At 43.7% G+C, this 23,357-nt stretch overlaps 2 pseudogenes; one reads left to right on the top strand and one right to left on the bottom strand.

The window, feature by feature from the left end:
* Positions 1 to 1,499: 1,499 nt before the first annotated feature.
* LOC127978883 (proteasome subunit beta type-9-like) lies at positions 1,500 to 4,267 on the top strand (annotated as a pseudogene).
* Positions 4,263 to 22,937, bottom strand: LOC127979741 (antigen peptide transporter 2-like; annotated as a pseudogene).
* Positions 22,938 to 23,357: the final 420 nt, after the last annotated feature.

Here is a 23,357-nt window from a genome sequence, read left to right as displayed (position 1 = left end):
ATCAGTTTCTCCTGAGCATCTGACTGACTTCAGTGTTGTGTTTTACAGATGATGACCATGAGGAACACATGAGTCTACATTCCATGGCATTTTATATTAAATTTAGAATGGTGTAGTGATTTTGGATACATTGTGTAGTTGTTTGGAATTATTCAGTGTTACCATTAAATATACTGTTTTTACACAAACATTTTTTAAATATCGTATATTACTTCTTTCTCCCTATATATGCACACACAAATACACTATTAAAATGTCAAGGTGCAATTTATTAAAAAACTCAGAAACTAAATAAGGTTTGTCCAAGCAGACGCTACATTTGTCGCTACAAGCTTTTTTTGGAAAAGAAGTTGCTAAATCTGTCTACAAAGTCGCTTGGCAACACAGCGCACGCTCTGCTTGCCTGCTGCATCTCTTGGTTAGGTTGCAGTGCGTTCAAAAACAAACCGATAATTATTGAAGTGAAAGTGACGTGCCATACATCCAAGTATGATTACCCATACTCAGAATTCGTGCTCTGCATTTAACCCATTGGCATAGCCACGGGTGTGCCAGGGTGTGCCGGTACCACCCGCAGCTGGCACACCTAAAAATAGATGCAGAATAATTTATTATAGTCTCAATAAAAAATGTTTACTAAACTTGGGCTATTGTTGTTAACTTAGAAAATATATTTTTGCTGTGTGCCATACTTGGTCTGCTTGCTGTGCCTTGCAGGGCTTGGCCCTGTATTGCTGCTTGTAGCTATATTATTTTACATAGTTTTATGGTTATGTGGGGCATGGTTATGGTTAGGGTAATAATTTTGCACAGTAATCTGACAATAAAAGTGGCACACTCAGAGTCTCTTTTCTGGCTACACTACTGATTTAACCCATCCAAAGTGCACACACACAGCAGTGAACACACACACACACACACACACACACACACCCGGAGCAGTGGGCAGCCATTTATGCTGCGGCGCCGGGGAGCAGTTGGGGGTTTGGTGCATTGCTCAAGGGCACCTCAGTCATGGTATTGCTGGCCCAAGACTCATACCCACAACCCTGGGGTTAGGAGTCAAACTCTAACCACTAAGCCAAAACTTCCCCCTGAAGAAAGACGATAAGACAATAAATACATTAAATGACTTGTAGTTATTTTTAAAGTTTTTTAACTCAAGTCCAAGTCAAGTCTCAAGTCATGAATATCAAATCAAAGTCAAGTCAAGTCTTTTATGAATATTTGTCAAGCAAGTGTCAAGTCCTAAAATTTGAAGTGAATTTAGAATTTTAGAATTTTAATTTATGAACAATGTAGAAGTAGAGAAAAGCATCAGGCTTTTGATTAAAAAAAAGAACAGTTACAGAGATTTTTCACACAATCGTTTTCTTGGATATGATGTAGAGAATTATGTCTCAGTTCACCAGTTTAGGATGAATGGTGTACCTTAATGAATAAATAAATAATTCTGTTTGCCTAATCAACACTGTTTTTGTTCTAAATGCTTTCGTTGAAAACTATATACAAAACCAAACGTTCTGTATTTTGTATTCCAGGCCTCGGTGGTGAATAAACTCTCTCCTCTCTATGACAAAATCTACTGTGCTCTGTCTGGATCAGCTGCTGATGCTCAAACCATTGTCGAGATAGTCAACTACCAATTTGATGTTCAAAGGTATTTTAATTTAGTTAATCAATATTACAGTGTATGACTGCATCAAGAGGTTAATATTGGGTAACAAACATTATAGACAGACTTTGGCCTGTTAGTTAATATTTTACAGTTCATAGTTCAGAAAGAAGCCATAGCATTAACCTTTAAGTTACAAAGGACCTTCTCTTATCATCTGATTGTGGTTGTATCTCTCTTTTTGTGCTGTTGAATCTTAGTGCTGCGTTAGACACTGTTGACCACAACATTATTTTGCGTAGAATAGAAAACTTTGTTGGCATTAATGGAGGTGCATTACCATTGTTTAAATTGTACTTATACGACCGCAATCAATTCGTAGCAGTGAATGAAGATGTATCATATCGATCACAAGTGCAGTATGGCTCAAGGCTCAGTACTAGGGCCGCTACTCTTCACGCTTTATATGTTACCCTTGGATGATATCATAAGGAAACATGGTGTTAGCTTTCACTGTTATGCTGATGATACTCAGCTCTATATCGTGGCCTGGCGAAACATACAAATTTGAAAAACTAACAGAATGCATAGTCGATAAAACACAGGTGTTAATTATAGGACCAAAAAACTCTGCTTGTAGTAACCTAAAACACTGTCTAAGACTTGATGGTTGCTCTGTCAATTCTTCGTCATCAGTTAGGAACCTAGGTGTGCTATTTGATCGCAATCTTTCCTTAGAAATCCACGTTTCTAGAATTTGTAAAACTGCATTTTTCCATCTCAAAAATATATCTAAATTACGGCCTATGCTCTCAATGTCAAATGCAGAAATGTTAATCCATGCATTTATTAGATTATTGTAATGCTTTATTGGGTGGTTGTTCTGCACGCTTGGTAAACAAACTACAGCTAGTCCAAAATGCAGCAGCAAGAGTTCTTACTAGAACCAGGAAGTATGACCATATTAGCCCGGTCCTGTCCACACTGCACTGGCTCCCTATCAAATATTGTATAGATTTTAAAATATTGCTTATTACTTATAAAGCCCTGAATGGTTTAGCACCTCAGTACTTGAATGAGCTCCTTTTACATTATAATCCTCCACGTCCGCTACATTCTCAAAACTCAGGCAATTTGACAATACCTAGAATATCAAAATCAACTGCGGGCGGCAGATCCTTTTCCTATTTGGCGCCTAAACTCTGGAATAACCTACCTAACATTGTTCGGGAGGCAGACACACTCTTGCAGTTTAAATCTAGATTAAAGACCCATCTCTTTAACCTGGCATACACATAACATACTAATATGCTTTTAATATCCAAATCCGTTAAAGGATTTTTAGGGTGCATTAATTAGGTAAACCAGAACCAGGAACACTTCCCATAACACCTGATGTAGTTGCTACATCATTAGAAGAATGGCAATTGAACTGATGGTTTTGTCCCCCAACTGAGCCTGGTTTCTCCCAAGGTTTTTTTCTCCATTCTGTCACCGATGGAGTTTCGGTTCCTTGCCGCCGTCGCCTCTGGCTTGCTTAGTTGGGGTCACTTCATCTACAGTGATATCATTGACTTGATTGCAAATGATTGCACAGACACTATTTAAACTGAACTGAGATAACATCACTGAATTCAATGATGAACTGCCTTTAACTATCATTTTGCATTAGTTTTCCCTAATGTTGTTCAGTTGCTTTGACACAATTGTTTTTGTTTAAAGCACTATATAAATAAATGTGACGACGTGACTTGACTTGACTTGACTTTGAGTGTCACCAAGTACTGTGGACAAAAAAAGCGGAGTAACACAACCAATAAAGTGTATCAGTGCTATCAGTTGCATAGTACCTTATACTGAAATGCATTTTACAACATCTAGTGAATAATCAACATATATAATGAACTAGAAGTGGGTGGCATTAATGTTTTCACCATCTCTCTTTATGGTTAATATTGAGGTGGATGAGGATCCATTGGTGTGCTCAGCAGCTACTCTGGTCAAGGACATTTCTTACAAGTATAAAGAAGAACTATCAGCTCATCTCATTGTTGTTGGATGGGACAGGAGGGCTGGTGGACAGGTATCTGCAACTAAAGTGTGTGTCTGTGTAAAGTAACTTACTGTATAAATGTCTCATGAAGACACAAGTAGATAAAATGCAATGTTCAGACAAATAGGGGGCTCTGGAAGTTTCTATATCTATGGCTTTGTGGATGCTGAATACAGATCAGACATGACCAGATAGGAGTGCCAAGAGTTTGTGATCAACAATGCATTACAGCATATTCAATATTTTTTTCTTTCTGTTGTTGAATTAAGATGCATCTTTTCCAGTTGTCTTGGATGCTAAAACACTTTTGTTAATTATTGTAATATCGTTTTTTTTCATGCTCTGTGTTCTCAATAATTTTTCAACTCATTATTTTACTTCAAATATAAATACTTAAAGCAAATGTCAGTATGTGGTTTAAAATGAAAGTAATATTTGTCTTTTAGGTTCCTGAATTGTGAATCTATTCTAATTCATTCTTCAATGAGCCAAGATCCAGTGGAGGTGTGGCCTACCTCGTTACCATTGACAGGGAAGTTGCGGAAGAGAAATGCATTCTGGGAAACCAGCTTCCCACATTCTATGACACAGATGTATAATGATTCTTTGTATGGTTTATTGATAAAAATATTCTCTCCATTCTTCTTGTGCAATGCTCATCTTTAATATTTTAGAACGTTGCGATAACAAGCAGATCCTTGCAATGATTCTTTTTTTTAAGGAAAATCAAAGAACATATTGCCATATCAGAATGGAAAAACTGGGTCATGAAAAATAAATACAGGTGAACATTCATATGAGAAGTATATTGCTCATATTGACATAAGTACACATGAATCAACTCTGGCGCTTATTGCTATTTTATACTTCACTGCTTTTGCTTTTTTGTGCATTCAGAAAAAAAATTCAGTTCACAAAGGTTAAAAAAACAATGCTTGACCAAAAAGTGTACATGTACACATGTGTTGGTGTAAAAGGAAACAAATTCCATTTCATTGTGAATATGCTGCCTGTTATTAGACATAGTACTGTATTCTTAGAAAATGCTTATAAGAAATATGAAACAGATTATTGTTTGGCCTCCTCAGCTTCTTTCTCTTCAGTAAAGAGCCTCTCTCTCAGTTTATAGTAACTTCTTTTCTTCTCCATAAGTTCCTGATGCGTCCCCTGCTCCACAACCTCCTCTTTGTCAATCACAACAATCTGGTCTGCCTTTTCGATAGTTTTCAGCCTATGTGCAATCACCAGCAAGGTCTGGTTGGGGCGTCGGGCCAGAGCATCCTGAACCTATTATTGGAATAAAGCAATGCAGGCATGAACAAAAGTTGCTAAGATGAAAGTGAACATATGTTGCATCATAGAATCGGAACATTGTGCATGAAGTGCTTTCAACATCAATGAGCTTCTTATGTAGCAATATTAAATAGAGAACAAGTGTCAAAAAGATGTACCATGCGTTCACTCTCAGTGTCCAGGCTGCTGGTGACCACGTCCATTATGAGGACCTGAGGCTGTCTGATCAGAGCTCTGGCGATAGCAATGCGCTGCTTCTGACCCCCAGAGAGAAGACAACCACGCTCTCCAACATCTAATGCACAGCAAACACATGCAAATAAATCATGCCACAAAAAGGTTGTATTTACTATACCAAAATAGTAATGTATATAATTCAGTGAGCTAAGGATGATTCTTCAGGTTTACCTGTGTCATATCTTTTTTCTAATCAACTGATGAAGTCATGGGCATTGGCTTCTCTGGCTGCGTCCTCTACCTTTTTCTGATCACAGTCTGTCAAACCATAAGCTATGTTGTCCCGGATGGAGCCAGGAAAAAGCACAGGGTCCTGACCTACCATAGCCACCTATGGAACAGACGAGCAATACATTTTTGATTAATAACCAACCTGTTACTTCTCTCCATTCCGTGTTCTCGTTTAAAATTGCAAGATTTTAGATATATTTTACAACATATTTTTCGTATTTTTCGTAACTACACAAGACTTGTTGCTAAAATGTCAGTAATAATAAAATGATTTAGAAAGTGTCTTCACAAAGTTTTTTACTCTAACTTGCACCTCTAAAAGGTGTGAATTTGCTACATTGCATTATTTAAAGAACATATTTTTCAGCCAGTCACCTAAAAATTTGTTTAGTGCATAATGTCCAGTTTCAGATTTTGTTCAGATTTCAAAAGACATGGTGTATATTCTAGCCTTTTCCTGCCATTTTTAAATCCAGCTTAAATACTTTTTTCCCCCATTGCTTTTTATGTTGTTTGAATTGTTTAGGGTTTTTTTATATGCATGTGTATATTTTATTAGTCTGTAATGCTCTGTTTCTTTCTTCTTCTTTTGATTTCTTATTTATGTATTTGTATGTACAATACAACATTCGGTACATTTCAGATGATTCCACAATGTACACATGCCATGGTTTAATAAAACTAACTTTATACTTAAATAGAATTTAAATATTTTAATTATGATCAAAAGCAACACATCACAGTTTTAAACACCAATATCATTTAATTAACATTCACAGCTTTTATCACAACAGGATTAATACTTTATTTGAATGCATAGTAATAAATACTAAGTTTGTTTGCTCTTTTTACGCTATGGTTCTTATTTACTAAGACTCCAATAAAGGCTACTACTTGATCTATGAAATTACATTGATCATAAATTACATATTGATCTATGCGGGCAGGGAACCAACGTTATTTGAGCATGTTGTCATGGTGTACAGTAAATCAAGACTATTACCTTCTGGTGCAAATATTTGTGTTGGTAGTTCTGTAGTGGTTGTCCATCTAACAGAATGTGTCCCTGCTTAGACTCACACAGGTACTCTTCCCCCCTCCTGACATTCCCACCAGAGCCATCATCTGACCCGTCTTCAACTCCAGAGAGAAGTTCTGAACACATTCATCCAAATATTACATGTAAATAAAACAGAATGTTTGAATGCAATGTTTGAAATATATATATATATATATATATATATATATATATATATATATATATGTGTGTGTGTGTGTGTGTGTGTGTGTGTGTGTGTGTGTGTGTATATATATATATATATATACAGTACAGACCAAAAGTTTGGACACACCTTCTCATTCAAAGAGTTTTCTTTATTTTCATGACTATGAAGATTGTAGAGTCACACTGAAGGCATCAAGGGCTATTTGACCAAGAAGGAGAGTGATGGGGTGCTGCGCCAGATGACCTGGCCTCCACAGTCACCGAACCTGAACCCAATGGAGATGGTTTAGGGGTGAGCTGGACAGCAGAGTGAAGGCAAAAGGGCCAACAAGTGCTAAGCATCTCTCGGGGAACTGCTTCAAGACTGTTGGAAGTCCATTTCAGGTGACTACCTCTTGAAGCTCATCAAGAGAATGCCAAGAGTGTGCAAAGCAGTAATCAAAACAAAAGGTGGCTACTTTGAACAACCTACAATATGACATATTTTTTTTTAGTTGTTTAACACTTTTTTGTTATGTATATAATTCCACATGTGTTAATTCATAGTTTTGATGCCTTCAGTGTGAATCTACAATTTTCATAGTCATGAAAATAAAGAAAACTCTTTGAATGAGAAGGTGTGTCCAAACTTTTGGTCTGTACTGTATACATATATATATATATAGGGGTGCGCGATAAATATCGTGCGATAATTAATGCGCATCTCGTCAGTAAAGCCGGTTCCCTATCTGTCGGTCACTACGAGTTATGTCGACCGACAAATGGGGTCTCACTTGGGAGGCCAATCATCTCTGATTTTAAGAGAAAACGCCAATGAAATTGGCAAGTGGATTAACACACCTGAGCCACTCCCCGTGCCAGCGGGTATAAATAGGGCGACAGGTGCATCCACTCATTAGATTTTTGCTTCGGAGCCGAGTAGTCGATGAAGAAGATCACTACAAAGCCATTCATCTTTGTTTTCGGTAGAGCTGTTCCTGGTCGGTGTGACGGCGCGTTACAGTGGTGTCCCTGCGAGCGGCGATTCCCCTGGGCGCTTCGGCTAAAAGAGACAGTTCTCTAAAAGAGCAAATCACGGACGATTCGCGTCTTTTTCAAGATGCCGTTTCGTCCGTGTCCTTCTGGATGCGGTCGTTTCCTGTCTTCGGTTGACGGTCACGAGCGTTGTCTGCAGTGTCTGGGCGTCCAACACGCTGAGGCTGCGCTCGTGGATGATTCATGCGTCTATTGTGGGCGTATGAACATGGCAGCGCTGCGATCGCGTCTCTCACTCCTCAAGGGGAGTGCAGCAGACCCCTCTGTCGCCACCCGTCCCGGTCTCTCTGGCTCGAGCAGAGGGCCGCCGGCTGGCGCTCTGGGAGATCTGAGGATTACAGTGAGAGCTTCTCCGCCGGGCCACGCCCCACGGACCTCTCACTCCTCCCGCAGCGCCTGTCCCGTGCAGCTGCCGATTGATTCTGCTGGGCCGTCTCACGGCGGTCCCAGCGTGTCTTTCGGTGCGCCGCCCGAAGATCAGATGTCGATCGCGGCATCGGGGGATGGGTTATCGACCTCTGAGGATGAGGGTTCGGCGGGGCTGCCCCCCTCGGGTGTTGTCGCCACTGCCGAATCTGACTTGGAGCTGTCGGCCATGCTTGCCCGGGCAGCCGTGAGTATCGGGCTGGAGGTGACCACACCGCCCAGTCCCGAGCCCTCGCGGCTGGATGATTGGTTTCTCGGCGCGGGACGCGGCTCACAACCTCGTTCTGCTCCGGTGCCTTTCTTCCCGGAGGTGCATGAAGAGGTGACGAAGTCGTGGACGGCCCCTTTCACGGCCAGAAGCCGCTCGTCTCCCTCTTCCATCCTCACCACCCTCGACGGCGGGGCAGCCAGGGGGTACGTGGAGGTTCCCCAGGTGGAGAGGGCGGTTGCGGTGCACTTGTGCCCGCAAAACGCCGCCACTTGGAGGAATCGTCCGCGTCTCCCGTCCAAGGCCTGTAAGCTGTCGGCCGCGCTCGCTGCCAAGGCTTACAGTGCTGCGGGCCAAGCTGCCTCTGCCCTGCATGCCATGGCTATCCTGCAGGTACACCAAGCCAAGGCACTCAAAGCTATGCACGAGGGTGGTACCGACCCGGGGTTGATGCAGGAGCTGCGCACGGCGACTGACTTCGCCTTACGGGCGACGAAGGTCACGGCGCGGTCCCTCGGGAAGGCGATGTCCACGCTGGTGGTCCAGGAGCGGCATCTCTGGCTGAACCTGGCTGAGATGAGAGACATGGACAAGGCTCGCTTTCTCGATGCTCCCATCTCCCAGGCAGGCCTGTTCGGCGACACTGTCGAGGACTTTGCCCAGCAGTTCTCGGCGGTACAGAAGCAGACTGAGGCCATCCAGCACATCTTGCCCCGACGTGTCTCTCCGGTTGCCACCGTTCCGTCGCGGGTAGCGCCTCAGCCTGCTCGTCGCCGTGGGCGCCCCCCTGCGTCCTCCACACCAGCTCCGCCCCGTGCCGAGAGTTCTTCGAGGCCAGCGCGTCGAGCCCCGCGCAGGAGAGCGGCGCCCCCCGTGTCACTCCCAGCCGCGAAGTCCTCGAGGAAGTCGACCAAGCGGCCCTGACACGGGCAACTCGGAGATGCGGAGAACTGCTCTTCAGGAGATGGCGAAGACAGCGCCACTCCTTCCCCCGGAGGAGGGCCGGGCGGAGAATCTTCAGTTTCTGTTTTGTTCTGTTCCGCCACTGGCCGGACGGCCAGTGGTACCCACATTTTCAATAAAAGAGCAAATTCTCCTTCCTCCGAGTTGCAAGGCTCGTGGCTTGACAATGAGCGACGCACAGCTTCCTCACTCTCACCCACGACGCCCCCTTTCGCCAGCGGCCAAGAGGTCGCGGTTCGGAGACGCAACGCCTCTCCACGCGTCTCTGGCCAGTTCCTCCGGGAACACGAGGAGTGTGGTTGCGATGACCCAGGACGCAGTGCCTTCTGGGCCTTCCGGCACGACTCCCCATCGCTGCACCACTGCGGGTATGTCGACTGTCCCTTTGGTGCCACTTGTACGGTATCTGGGAGCGTGGCTTGCGCTGCCCAACCCGTCACGCTGGCTCATCCGGACGGTTCGACTCGGCTATGCGATTCAATTCGCCCGGCGACCCCCCAAGTTCAATGGCGTGCTCGAGACTTCGGTGGCAGTCCAGGACGCCCCTGTCTTGCGCGAGGAGATTGCTGTCCTCCTGGCGAAGGATGCAATCGAGCCGGTCCCTCCAGCCGAGATGAGGACGGGGTTTTACAGCCCTTACTTCATCGTGCCCAAGAAGAGCGGTGGCCTTCGACCTATCCTGGATCTGCGAGTCTTGAATCGGGCCCTACACAAGCTCCCGTTCAGGATGTTGACGCAGAAACGCATTATCAAATGCGTCCAGCCCCAGGACTGGTTTGCAGCGATCGACCTGAAAGACGCGTACTTTCATGTCTCTATCCTCCCTCGTCACAGACCGTTCCTGCGCTTTGCTTTCGAGGGTCAGGCATGGCAGTACAAGGTCCTCCCCTTCGGGCTCTCCCTGTCCCCCCGTGTCTTCACGAAGGTCGCGGAGGGCGCCCTTGCCCCACTTTGGGAAGTGGGCATCAGGATCCTCAACTATCTCGACGACTGGCTCATTATGGCCCGGTCCCGAGAAGAGTTGTGCGATCACAGGGACTTCGTGCTTCGGCACCTCAGTCAGTTGGGGCTTCAGGTCAACCGAGAGAAGAGCAAGCTCTCCCCTGTGCAGAGAATCTCTTATCTCGGTATGGAGTTAGACTCGGTGAGTATGACGGCACGTCTCACCAGCGAGCGTGCCCACTCAGTGCTGAACTGCCTGAGTTCCTTCAGAGGCCGGACAGTGGTACCGCTGAAACACTTTCAGAGGCTCCTGGGGCATATGGCATCCGCAGCCGCAGTCACGCCGCTCGGATTGCTTCATATGAGACCACTTCAGCACTGGTTACACTCCCGAGTCCCGAGATGGGCATGGCGCCGCGGTACACATCGTGTCACCATCACACTGATGTGTCGCCGCCTATTCAGCCCTTGGTCGGACCTTGCCTTTCTACGGGCCGGCGTGCCCTTAGAACAAGTGTCCCGGCACGTTGTTGTCACAGCAGATGCCTCCAACTCGGGCTGGGGCGCGACATGCAACGGGCAGGCAGCCTCAGGGTCCTGGACAGGACCTCGACTGCTTTGGCACATCAACTGCCTGGAGTTGCTGGCAGTGCATCTAGCTTTGCGACGGTTTCGTCCGCTAGTGCTGGACAAGCACGTGTTGGTCCGCACGGACAACACTGCGGCTGTTTCGTACATCAACCGACAAGGCGGGTTACGATCACGTCGCATGTCTCAACTCGCCCGTCATCTCCTCCTCTGGAGTCAGACGTGGCTCAAGTCGCTGCGCGCTGTCCACATCCCGGGGGAGCTCAATCGTGCAGCCGACGCGCTCTCACGACAGCTCACTTTCCCCGGGGAATGGCGACTCCATCCCCAGACGGTCCAGCTGATCTGGAGTCGATTCGGGGAAGCCCAGGTAGACCTGTTTGCTTCCCACGAGTCCTCCCACTGCCAGCTGTACTATTCCCTGTCCCAGGCCCCCCTGGGCACAGATGCACTGGCACACAGCTGGCCTCGGGCTTTACGCAAGTATGCGTTTCCCCCAGTGAGCCTGCTCGCACAGACACTGTGCAAGGTCAGGGAGGACGAGGAACAGGTCCTGTTGGTTGCGCCTTACTGGCCCACCCGGACCTGGTTTTCGGAACTCATGCTCCTCGTGACAGCCCCTCCCTGGCGCATCCCCCTGAGGAGAGACCTTCTCTCTCAGGGGCTTGGCACCATTTGGCACCCGCGTCCAGATCTCTGGAACCTCCACGTGTGGCTTCTAGACGGGACGCGGCAGACCTAAGTGATCTGCCCCCAGCGGTGGTAGACACTATCACTCAGGCTAGAGCCCCTTCTACGAGGCAGGCCTATGCTCTGAAGTGGAGTCTGTTCACGAATTGGTGTTCTTCTCACCGAGAAGACCCCCGGAGATGCCCGGTCAGAGTCGTGCTTTCTTTCCTGCAAGGTAGGCTGGAGCGTGGGCTGTCACCCTCCACCCTGAAGGTGTATGTGGCTGCCATTGCAGCACATCACGATGCAGTGGACGGCCGGTCCCTGGGGAGGCATGACCTGATCGTTAGGTTCCTGAGGGGTGCCAGAAGGTTACATCCTCCTAGGACACCCCTGATTCCCTCCTGGGACCTCTCTATTGTCCTGGCGGGACTTCAGAGGGGTCCCTTTGAGCCGCTGGATTCGGTTGAGCTGAAGTTCCTGTCTCTCAAGACAGCGCTCCTGATCGCGCTCACTTCCATCAAGAGGGTCGGGGACCTCCAAGCATTTTCGGTAAGTGAAGAGTGCCTTGTGTTCGGGCCGGCCTACTCTCACGTTGTCCTGAGACCCCGGCCTGGATACGTGCCCAAGGTTCCCACCACTCCCTTCCGAGACCAGGTGGTGAACCTGCAAGCGCTGCCCCTGGAGGAGGCAGATCCAGCCTTGTCGTTGCTGTGTCCCGTAAGAGCGCTTCGCATATACGTGGACCGCACCCAGAGCTTCAGAAGCTCTGAGCAGCTCCTGGTCTGCTTTGGAGGTCAGCAGAAGGGGAAGGCTGTCTCTAAGCAGAGGTTGGCCCACTGGATAGTGGACGCCATCGCCTTGGCTTACCATTCCCAAGGCGAGCCGTGCCCCCTGGGGGTGAGGGCCCACTCCACACGGAGTGTGGCCTCCTCCTATGCATTGGCGCACGGCGCCTCTCTGGCAGACATCTGTCGAGCTGCGGGCTGGGCGACACCTAACACTTTTGCGAGGTTTTACAACCTCCGTGTAGAGCCAGTTTCTTCCCGTGTGTTGGGTAACAGGTAATTGGCGGGAAGGGCTGGCTGGGTGTCTCGCTTGCTGCGCCATTCCCCCTAACACGGGGATGTGAGCGCCTTCTTCTCCCAGTAGAGTTCCCCGGTTGGCGTACCCTGGTCGAGCATCCTCCAGCACCCTCGGCGTCAGACTTGGCGGAGCAGTCTGTCGCCAGGCCCAGTACTGGCGTTAGCATGCCCGGAGTTCGGTCAGCCCCTGTACTGGGCTAGGTGTCCATATGGCTGGGTTCCCTACGGGTAATCCCATATGTGTATTCTTCCACGGTAAGTTTTCCCTCTTGGCAAACCCGTGTCTTCCCTTGACAGACCGTTCTGTCAGTCTCTTCTGGCAGCCGTTCCATCCCTACTCCAAGGTAGGACCTGCCTCAGAGACCCCTTCCATATGTAGTACTGCCCCCTGGGTCAGTCCATATCGGTATATCCACATGTCACCTCCCTACAGGTAGGATGTGGTCTCCGTAGCGGCCTTTCCTAAAGGCTCGCTTCCCCATTGTCTTGCCAGCTGAAAGAACAAATAGGGAAGATTTGAAGCTGTCTTTCACCGAAGGTTGAAATCCCTTCCATTTACTTTATGTGGGCGGAACAGCAGCATGGCCTTCTCCAGCAGCGATGTACTCACCCTTTGGCCCCTTCGGTACCAAGGTCAGTGAATTTGCGCTGGGGCTTTGGGAAGGTTACGACCTTAAGCGTAGCTGTTGTGGCACGCCAAGGCTTGTCAACAATTGCAGCGCCTCAGGGTTGTGACGGGGTTCAGGTTATGGCGTTTTCCATAGGACCCCATTTGTCGGTCGACATAACTCGTAGTGACCGACAGATAGGGAACGTCTCGGTTACGTACGTAACCCTCGTTCCCTGATGGAGGGAACGGAGACGTTATGTCCCCATGCCACAACCTTGAACCATTCGCTGTTGCCGGGACACGTTCTCGGCTCCTCAGCGTAAAACCTAATGAGTGGATGCACCTGTCGCCCTATTTATACCCGCTGGCACGGGGAGTGGCTCAGGTGTGTTAATCCACTTGCCAATTTCATTGGCGTTTTCTCTTAAAATCAGAGATGATTGGCCTCCCAAGTGAGACCCCATTTGTCGGTCGACATAACGTCTCCGTTCCCTCCATCAGGGAACGAGGGTTACGTACGTAACCGAGACGTTCTCTATTTAGCGGTAAATTCCCTCAGGTGCGAGATTTCACACAGAGCCGTTGTTAACTGACTAGCTGCGCAAATCCACGTTCATTATCAGCGTTTATTTGCGCAGCTTGTCAGTTAACAACGACTCTGTGTAGTAATAGCTGTTCTATGTGAAATCACGCACCTGAGGGAATTTACTGCTCATTAGAGAACCGGCTTTACTGACGAGATGCGCATTAATTATCGCACGATATTTATCGCGCACCCCTATATGTATACATATATATATATATATATACAATGTATATATTAGGGGTGTAACGAAACATGTATTCGTACCGAAGTGTCACGGTACGGACATTTCGGTTCGGTGCATGAGGACTTACAGTGAATACAGGTAATTCACCCCCATCCAGAAGGGGGTGCCCACAGTAATTCACTGCTGTTTGATAACCGGCCATCAGCAGAATAACAGTGAATGCTGTGAGTTGCACTTGGAATTAAAGCCCACTAGACAGTGACCATGTGCTAATTATTAATGCGTCTCTTACTAACAAAAAAAGTATACTTTAAAACATTGGTCTCAAACTCAATTCCTGGAGGGCCACAGCTCTGCACAGTTTTGCTCCAACCCTAATCAAACACACCTGATCCAGCTAATCAAGGTCTTCAGGATTACTAGAAACTTCCAAGCAGGTGTGATTTGGAGCTGGTTGGAGCTAAACTCTGCAGAGCTGTGGCCCTCCAGGAATTGAGTTTGAGACCACTGCTTTAAAGGCTTGCTCACTCGACTGTTCAACTTTATAATATTTGCATATTTGTGATGTATCTGAATGCTTAACTATTATTTATTATGTAAATTATAGGCTTTGTACTTCATTCACGTCCAACAGTGACACAGAGCTGGGCGCGCTGATGTTTGGTTCACTGTATTTTATTTTGATAAAGTACTAACTGTGCTGTCAAGTTAGCAATGCTGGAACTTATGTGTTTTGTGTGTGTGTGCGTGCATACCGGCACGATCACTTCAAATGTTTCCTTATAACAGCAGAATCAATTTTAAACACTTTTTGTCTTCCTGTATCCACCTTTTTCCTAATGTAAAAATGGGCGCCGCCCTTTGTAATTTGTATAGGTAAAGCTTCCAGTCTCATTTGCGTCCAGCTATTTTTAGCTGTACAAAACAGTTCGTTTTGCTGCTTGATATTGACAATTGATGTGTCCTATCATATTATTTTAATCTGTTATCTTAATTAAGAACACACTGGTTTGTACTGCAAACAGTTTTAACGTTTACTGCACGTTGTTATTCTCCTTGTTATTTACCTATAGCGGCTAATGAAATGGAAGTCTCACCAATAGGCTTACTTACTTACTTTATTAGTTGTGTGTCAACTAGTGTGGCTTAATCTGCTAAGGCACTGGTTCTGAACTTATGAGGTCATGGGTTCGAATACAGGGTGATTAATGTTGAACTGTTGTCCTGATGTACATTCCATTTTGGAGCATTGTTGGTTCAGTGGTAGAATTCTCACCTGCCAGCGCCGGGCTGGATATCCGGGTCCGATTCCCGGCCAATGCAGCAGCTGTTCTCTTTGGGAAGTCGTGGCCTAGTGGTTAGAGAGTTTGACTCCTAATCCTAGGGTTGTGGGTTTGAGTCTCGGGCCGGCAATACCACGACTTAGGTGCCCTTGAGCAAGGCACCAAAACCCAAACTGCTCCCTGGGTGCTGCAGCATAAATGGCTGCCCACTGCTCTGTGTGTGTGCACTTTGGATGGGTTAAATGCAGAGCACAAATTCTTCTGCAATTTGAGTTTCCTTTCTGTGAACAAATTAAGCGCAAACTATCATCAAAAAACTGAAACTCAGCATATAGGCTATGTTTTCCCCTTGTTTATCTGTAAACTAAATCAAATATATTTCAATAATTTATTCCTTGTATGTATATGTATGTAAAAATTATATTTTGTATTTTCACATCTAGATGGAAGTTTTTTTTTTTTTTTTGTAATAATGTCTGTTTAAAATAAATGAAAAGAAACCGAGCATAGTAGATTTGTGTTTTTTTTCCTGTTGTACTGAAATCGTATCCATTCCACACTACATATATATATATGTAGCTATACTGTATACTATAAGCTATACTGAAATATCTTATATCTATTGATTATAATATACAGTATGTGGTATAATACTGCACATTCTGCATCTATCGTACCTTGAGGGCAGGTTGATCAGGTCGAGTTGGGTAGAAGAAGGTGAGGTTGTTGAAGTGGACTTGTCCAGCCAGGGTTTCAGGGTGAAGACTTCCATCAATGCTCACTAGTGGCTTTCTGTCCAGGTACTCAAAAACTTTAGCAGCCGCACCCACAGAGTTCATCATGTCTGAATACATGTAGACAAGTGTCTAGAGAAAAAATTAAGATTTTACTGACTGAGCAGTTTTATACAAAATATTTAAAAATTGTGCTAAAATAGGGGGGCTATAGGTTTGATGGAAGCATGTTTTATCTGATGTGTCTCATGTTAAAATTTAAATGAATACACCAAGAAAGTGAAGATGGCAAGAGGCGTGCTTTTGTTTAGAATTCATTTGTTTCTGTAGGCTACAGAATACTGGAAAACTGGCTCAAGCAAAGGCATTAATAGTATGTTTCTGCTTCAAATCATAATTTAAAAGCACAGAATTGGATCGGAAGACACTGCAGTACAGTGAAATAAGTTTTTATAAATAATAATGGTTGTTTTATGTTTTTAAAGGTAGTTTTTTTCCATGAAAAACAAACAGTTCTGATGTTTTCCATACATGAAAGTGCATGGCGATCACTTGTAGTTAGTTCAGTTCCTTTTTGGTCGGTTCACTATAAAAATGTATATTACAGTTATTGAACCCAGTCTCCATGCACTGGGCTATTGTTAGGAATCGGGGTCAAAATACTAGGTGCATGAAACCCTTTAAGAGGGCTATACTGAAAGAGAATGAGTGCAAACCCTGATGTATGTCCCCAGGTCCCCCTGATAGAGGATGAAGGACAAAAGATTGCCGGTACTCATGTGACCTGATCTGATGAGCTGACGACCGTAGTACAACATCAGAAACTGCATTCCTAATGACATCATCTGTTGGAATAAATATACTACAGTCAAATAAACACAAATGACATATGCCATAGTCTGATTAGAGTATGTATTCAAATTAATGATGTCATCTAAACAACCACAAAACAGACCCACCCGTCACACTAACAGGTAGACCGCTCTCACTGTATCTCTGCGAGTCTTCAGGTTATGAGTGTCAGTCAGTCGGTTGTCATAACGACAGGCTTCACCGTGTTCCATGCAGAAACTGTGTACAGTCCTCACCCCGGCAACCGCTTCTCCTGCTGTCTCATTGGTTCTGGCCACCGAGTCCTGAACTTCTTTTGATAATTGCTGCACAAAAAGATAGTTTGGGTTTACAGTAAATGTATAAAAGAGAATTCATACAGATATTAAAAGAGGCATGTTGTGACACAGAAAAAAAAACTGATAAATTTGATTATATGTTTCCAATATCAAATTTGGTAGATGACTGTATCCAAAGCAACTTAAATTGCCTAGGAATTAAATGACACCATGACCTTGGTGTTTGGGCTGCTAGAATGTGGAATACTCTGAATACTGGTGTAATATTAGGAATAATGAAGCAAGGTTAAAAGGGATAGTTCTCACAAAAAAAAAAAATCAAATCTGTTATTTACTCAGCCTCAAGTTGGTTCAAACCAGTATGAAATTCTTTCAGCTTCTGAACACAAAACATGATATTCTGAAGAATGTTGCAAACAGCTGACGGTAGCCATGTACTTCCATATTATAGAAAAACATACTATGGAAGTCAATAGCCACATTTCCACTGTCGGGCCAGTGCAAGCCAGGGCTTAAAACGAGCCGGGCGGGGCTAATAACCTCGGGCCAGTAGCATCGAGGCCAGAATAGCGCAGGGTTTCCACAGTCGAGCCTGACGCTCCACTGTGCATCACTAAAACACACCCTTTACACGCCTCTCAGAACAACGTCACGCAACCCCATTATTTCAGCAACAAAGAGAAGTTATCAGAAAACTAAGAAATAAATCACTGGAACTAGCGCGATCACAAAACGAACATGATAAAAGCAGCCGTTTGTTTGCATGCTTTGTTAAATATTCAAATTCAAAAGCATTGATGTTTTACTATAGAATAAGAGATACATTAATCATATTAACAGGACTCAAAATTAATCACACAGAAATAAATTTATTTCTATTTTATTTATTTATTTTTAACGCTTATGAAAATAGTCTGCTTATTCAGTCGAGTCTGTTTCTATTTATTTGTAGCCACAGTAGCCGTCACATTTAGAATGAATGATAATGTCTCTATTTTTATAAAAGCTCCCGAACAAAAAAAACATTATTATATTTCTATGATAGGCAAGGTGGAGCTAAACTCTCGAGACGAGACTCAGACAGATAATATAAGTTACTAAATAAATACACAATTGTGATAGAGAATAAGAAGCTCATGTCTGATTTCTTCAAGCGGTCATATTTACCATGTTTACTATGGTAACGTTAATGCCTAGCATGCACAGTCTTTTGTATCGCTTATAAATATTTCTGCCTTGAATGGTGATTATAATTCACATCGGATCGGATCGCGTTATTTCAAATACTCGCTGCTGACTGAAAGTGAATTTTGAGCTCAACTATGATCCGCAGCGCAGACTCTATATTTTTATAAAAGCTCCCGAACAAAAATCATTATTATATTTTGATGACATATGCTACATGGAGCTAAACTCGCTAGACAAGACTTATGACAGATAAAATATGTTACTAAATAAATACACAATTGTGAATCGAAGCTGACGTCTGATTTATCCAAGCGGTCATATTTACCATGTTTACTGTGCTAACGTTAATGTTTAGCGTGCATAGTCTTTTACATCGCTTATAAATATTTCTGCCTTGTTTAGTGATTATAATCCACATCGAATCAAGTTATTTCAAACATTCGCTGATGAATGAAAGTGAGTTTTGAGCTCAACATATTTTAAAAAGTATTTAATGCTGGTGTTAAAGCTGTTATCTTTCTGAAATGATCCGCGCTGAGCTCTCCAGACGCGGAGAAACTCCGTCTTTGTTCATAACCCCTCCTCTAGCCCCAGCTGGCCCGCTTTGGCCCAAGGTTTTCGTCGGGCCAAAAAACCCTGGCCGTTGGCCCAGAGGAAGCCCCGGCGAGGCACGATCAAGCCCCGGAAGTGACAGTGGAAACGCGACTGGCCCTGGCACGCACTAGCACGCCCGGTTTAAGCCCGACAGTGGAAACATGGCTAATGGCTACTGTCAACTGTTACCAGCATTCTTCAGAGTATCTTCTTTCATGTTCAGCAGAAGAAAGAAACTAACACAGGTTTGAAACAAGTGAAGCGTGAATAAATTGTTATTTTTTTGTGTGAACTATCCCTTTAAGAAACAGGATAATTTTCAAAATGAAATGCCAGAATATTAATTTTACATTTTAATGTTCACTGTGGCAGATCCAAAATATGACTTAATTCCTGACATTTCACACCGGCATTATGCTTCTATGTTTAAGTCTGCTTTGATTAGTTGATCTGACCTCATAATGTGTGTTGTAAATCTTTTGAGTGATGGCAATCAGTGGGGCTTTGATGAACGTGAGCAGGGTGAGTTTCCAGGACAGGCTGAGCATCAGATACAGGACACCGACGCTCTTGATTAAGCTGCGCAGGAGGATGTTCACATTCATCGCCACTGAACGACTCATGAGCTTGGTTTTCAGTAGACAGACGTGATGTTAAGTCCCCTGACAAGAGAAAATTACATAAGAAGTAATATAGGAAAAACAGAAAAACTACAGTTAAAATATGCAGCACAATGTTGGTCTTTTTGGACAGATGTTATAGAAAATGTTCACACTTGTAATCAGCATAAGCATAAAAGCTTTACTTACTGAACTAATTACCTGTCTTCTTATCCTCAAAAAATCCTATCTCTTGTTTGACCAAAGCATTAAAGAGCATAAGGCGAACTCTCTTGTTCAGGCTTGAAAGAGTGCACATGAAGAGACGCAACCCAGAGGACAAAGAGCTAAAGAAAATATTCATGCATATTTATTTATTTATTTTTTCTACACTATGTTTGGTAGCACATTTAGACTTTTTCTTTTTTTTGACACATGCATTAAACTACCTGCCCAGTGAGAGGAGACCCATGAGAAAGATTGCTGATATGAAGCTGTCTGGTTGGTACTCTTCTTCTCCCAGGATGTCTATGACCAAGGCCAGACTTACCATTGGGCTTGACTGGGCTCAAGCCCATGGGCCCCGCCCAATAGGGGGCCCCACCCGTTTACGTTAGATTTTTTCAATAATATGTCATGTCAGTCATTCAATTTTTCATTTAAAGTTTGTTGATTAGTCTAGCATTGTTACTTGGCCCTGCCCTGCAATGAAAAATGTAATTTAATTAGCTAAATTAAATGTCAGTCATCTTGAGGTTTGCTGATTGGTTATTGGCAGTTACGCAGTGCCTCGTCTACTGCCGTTGAAAAAACCTGTCTGCATAAAAAAAATAAAAGGCATTAGACAGTGATGTAATGGCGGACAAACGGTATCAGAGTGGCGCGCTTAAAAGAAAATTAAAGAATAAAGGACAGCAACGCAAAAAGGAAGTCATCAGTAAAATAAAAAGGATTACATCAAAGACATTAATCCACTAGTGAGTGGGTGCCGTGTGCCGCACACACGCTTAATCTAGTTAAGTTAATAGCGCAAACTGCTGCACAGAGACCGCCGATTTTTTTAACCTCATTCAGGCTTTGGTCAACTTCTGCTCGAAAAACACAACTAGATGGAAGGTGGTAGCCTAACTGCAGGTTTGCAGCCTAATGAAAACCACCGCATTGAGACACTAAAATCTCTCTCTGACACCAGGTGGGCTGCGCATGCAAAGGCCACCAAGGCACTGTGCAGAAATTATGCCAATATTCAAGAGTCACTGATGAACATTGCAGAAGACAGCAAACAAAACCCGACAACACAAATTGATGCTTGGTCTCTGCATAAAAAAATTAACAGGTTTGATCCTGCTTTTCTTTGCACATGTGGAATTATGTTCTCCAACGCCACTAAATTTGAACAAAGTTAGGCATGTTCTATGAAGTTCTATTTATGTATTTTTGCTACTAAATTACATCTAACGATCTTTAAAATGCCATGGTAATGAGAAAATGCTTATTTAATTATGTTATATATTATTCTCTAAGATTGTAATTTATGTGATGTAACTTAGTAGACATAGTACTGTAGGTCAAAGTCAGCCTAACACTGCCTATGTATACTGGAGATGTATATAATCTATACAATATGTCAGCACTTACCAAGAACAGTTTAAAAAAAAAAGATTTATACACTCATAGATTTAGCTATTTATATGTAATACAAATGATTTGTTATGATTGCAACTTTACAAGGTATTTGTTTGTTTTTCAATATGTTTTCCAGGTAAGTAAGTGTTTTATTCTCATTCTGACCAAGACATTTGTGCATTGCAATAAACACATGATCACTTTTTTAATCATTATTTATTTATAAGAAAAACTTTTTCAAGCTTCAATCAGTGGTCATATAAATAAATTATTACGTTTTTTTTTTTTTTTACGTAACACTGTATACTGTACTAGTCACCTTTTGAAAGTAGCTTTGCAGTTCAAATAACGATTGGATCGATTATATTGTTAAGCCACAAGATATCGACAAATGACTTAAAAAAACATCAGTCATTGAATCGTTCATTCAGGAGATTCGTTCAAAAATGCTGATTCATCTATGAAACAAGTGTATTTGATTGAGGAATTGAATCATTCATTCAAACCCAAGTTTTTTTTTAAATAAATGATTCAGATTAATTAAACATTTTTATAGACTTCAGCAATTAACATAAATTATGTTATTTTGTTTAGTTGTTTGTTCAGAATCGTGATCTCTATTTTAATTCTCAGTTTATCCAAAATTGTGTAGCTCTAATACATAGCTTGTGTATGTATCATTTTGTTCTATTTAAAGTAATGTAGACTATAGAAGGTAGGGCCCGAAAGTGACTCAAGCCCAGGGGCCTCCACGACCCTAAGTCCTGCCCTGTCTATGACATTTCCCGTGTAGAATGGAATGAACATGTCACCTTTAAATAACAGGAAAAAAGATTAAAAACATTTGTATTAGCCTATTGAACTTACTGTTGAAAGGTCCGTTTACAAACGTCCACCGTTGAATTCATACTCACATATGACAGCCAGAGAGAGAAACACAAAGGCTCCACTCAGAAGAGGTGCATCTGGTTTGGAGTAACTCACCACTCGCATGAAGAGAGCCCGGTTTCTCTGCTTCTTCTCCGCGCTTTCTGAACCTTCAGCAGTCGTGCTGCTTTTAGTGCTTGGAAAGCTTACTTCCCAGAACAAACACGCTATAAGTGCTGCAGCTGTAGAAGCAATAGTTTTTCCAGGGCAAGACAGAGACCCGTTCCAGTTTTCCGGCTGTGTTCACGAGGAGCGTCAGGCCGCTTTCATACACCGGACACATCAAGCACGACACGGCCACACAGCGCCGCACGGTCACCTCACTCCAGCTGCCGAGCAGAAAACACCGGAGACATATCCACTTCACAGCAGCCACGAGCCACAGCTGAGTCAAGAGAAATACACTGCTGCTGTTCTTTATAAACGCGTTTGAGCTGTAATGTAGCACACAGCTCATCACCAAATCCACGAGCAGCGCTTTAGCATGCTGCAGTTTGAGCTCCATCACGCGACGTTTATTTCTAAACAAAGGTAAAGAATAAAGGAGGAAAACGTGTTTTTTCTTGAGACGACAACGTATAGCCCATGTTAGGCTCGTTCACATTCGCATTTTCCTCTCGATGATATGATATAGTTTCGGTTTCATATAGACCGTGGGGATTTCCTTCAGGAGTAGACAAACTTACTCATAGATGAATATTTTTCAAACCTTAGGCCGGAGGTCAAGCAGAATAGTAGGCTAATAGGCTATGCAGCTATAATATCTATAGTCTTTCGAACTCATAACAAAAAAAAATGTCACAACAAATGTAAAACTGGCCCCATAGCCAAGACAGCATGGGGTCAATATGGCTCATGAATATTAGTTAGTACTGCGCAGCCTAGACCAGTGGTTCTCCATTTCTTTTTTCTTTCTTTTCTTTTTCTTTTATTTTTTGGTGACACCCCCATTTTAAAGGTGACATATCATGAAAATCTGACTTTTCCAGGTTTTAAGTGCTATAATCAGGTCCCCTGAGTAGCTACCAAGGAAATTTAAGATTAACCCAGTAACTTTGTCTGGTAAGCCTTTTCTGCAAGCCTGAGCGTGAGCATGTCTGATTTCTCTCCCCTAACGTGGCAAAGGGATCTCATTATAATATTAATAAATAGTAAATTTCAGCCCATGGTGCCTCATTTTGATTTCTCAAGAGACAACAGTGTAGCCTACCAATTCTAATGCCATGGTGAAAGTTTGAGCAAAACATAGGCTACTAACTATTCTGTCTTTGGCTGCACTGACGAGCACAGAACACTATTAAGAGAACCAGCCTCAGTAGAAAAGAG

The sequence above is a fragment of the Carassius gibelio genome, chromosome B19, assembly GCF_023724105.1.
Source record: "Carassius gibelio isolate Cgi1373 ecotype wild population from Czech Republic chromosome B19, carGib1.2-hapl.c, whole genome shotgun sequence".
NCBI lineage: Eukaryota > Metazoa > Chordata > Actinopteri > Cypriniformes > Cyprinidae > Carassius > Carassius gibelio.
The sequence above is the reverse complement of the archived record's forward strand: the minus strand, read 5'-3'. Positions and strand labels throughout refer to the sequence as shown.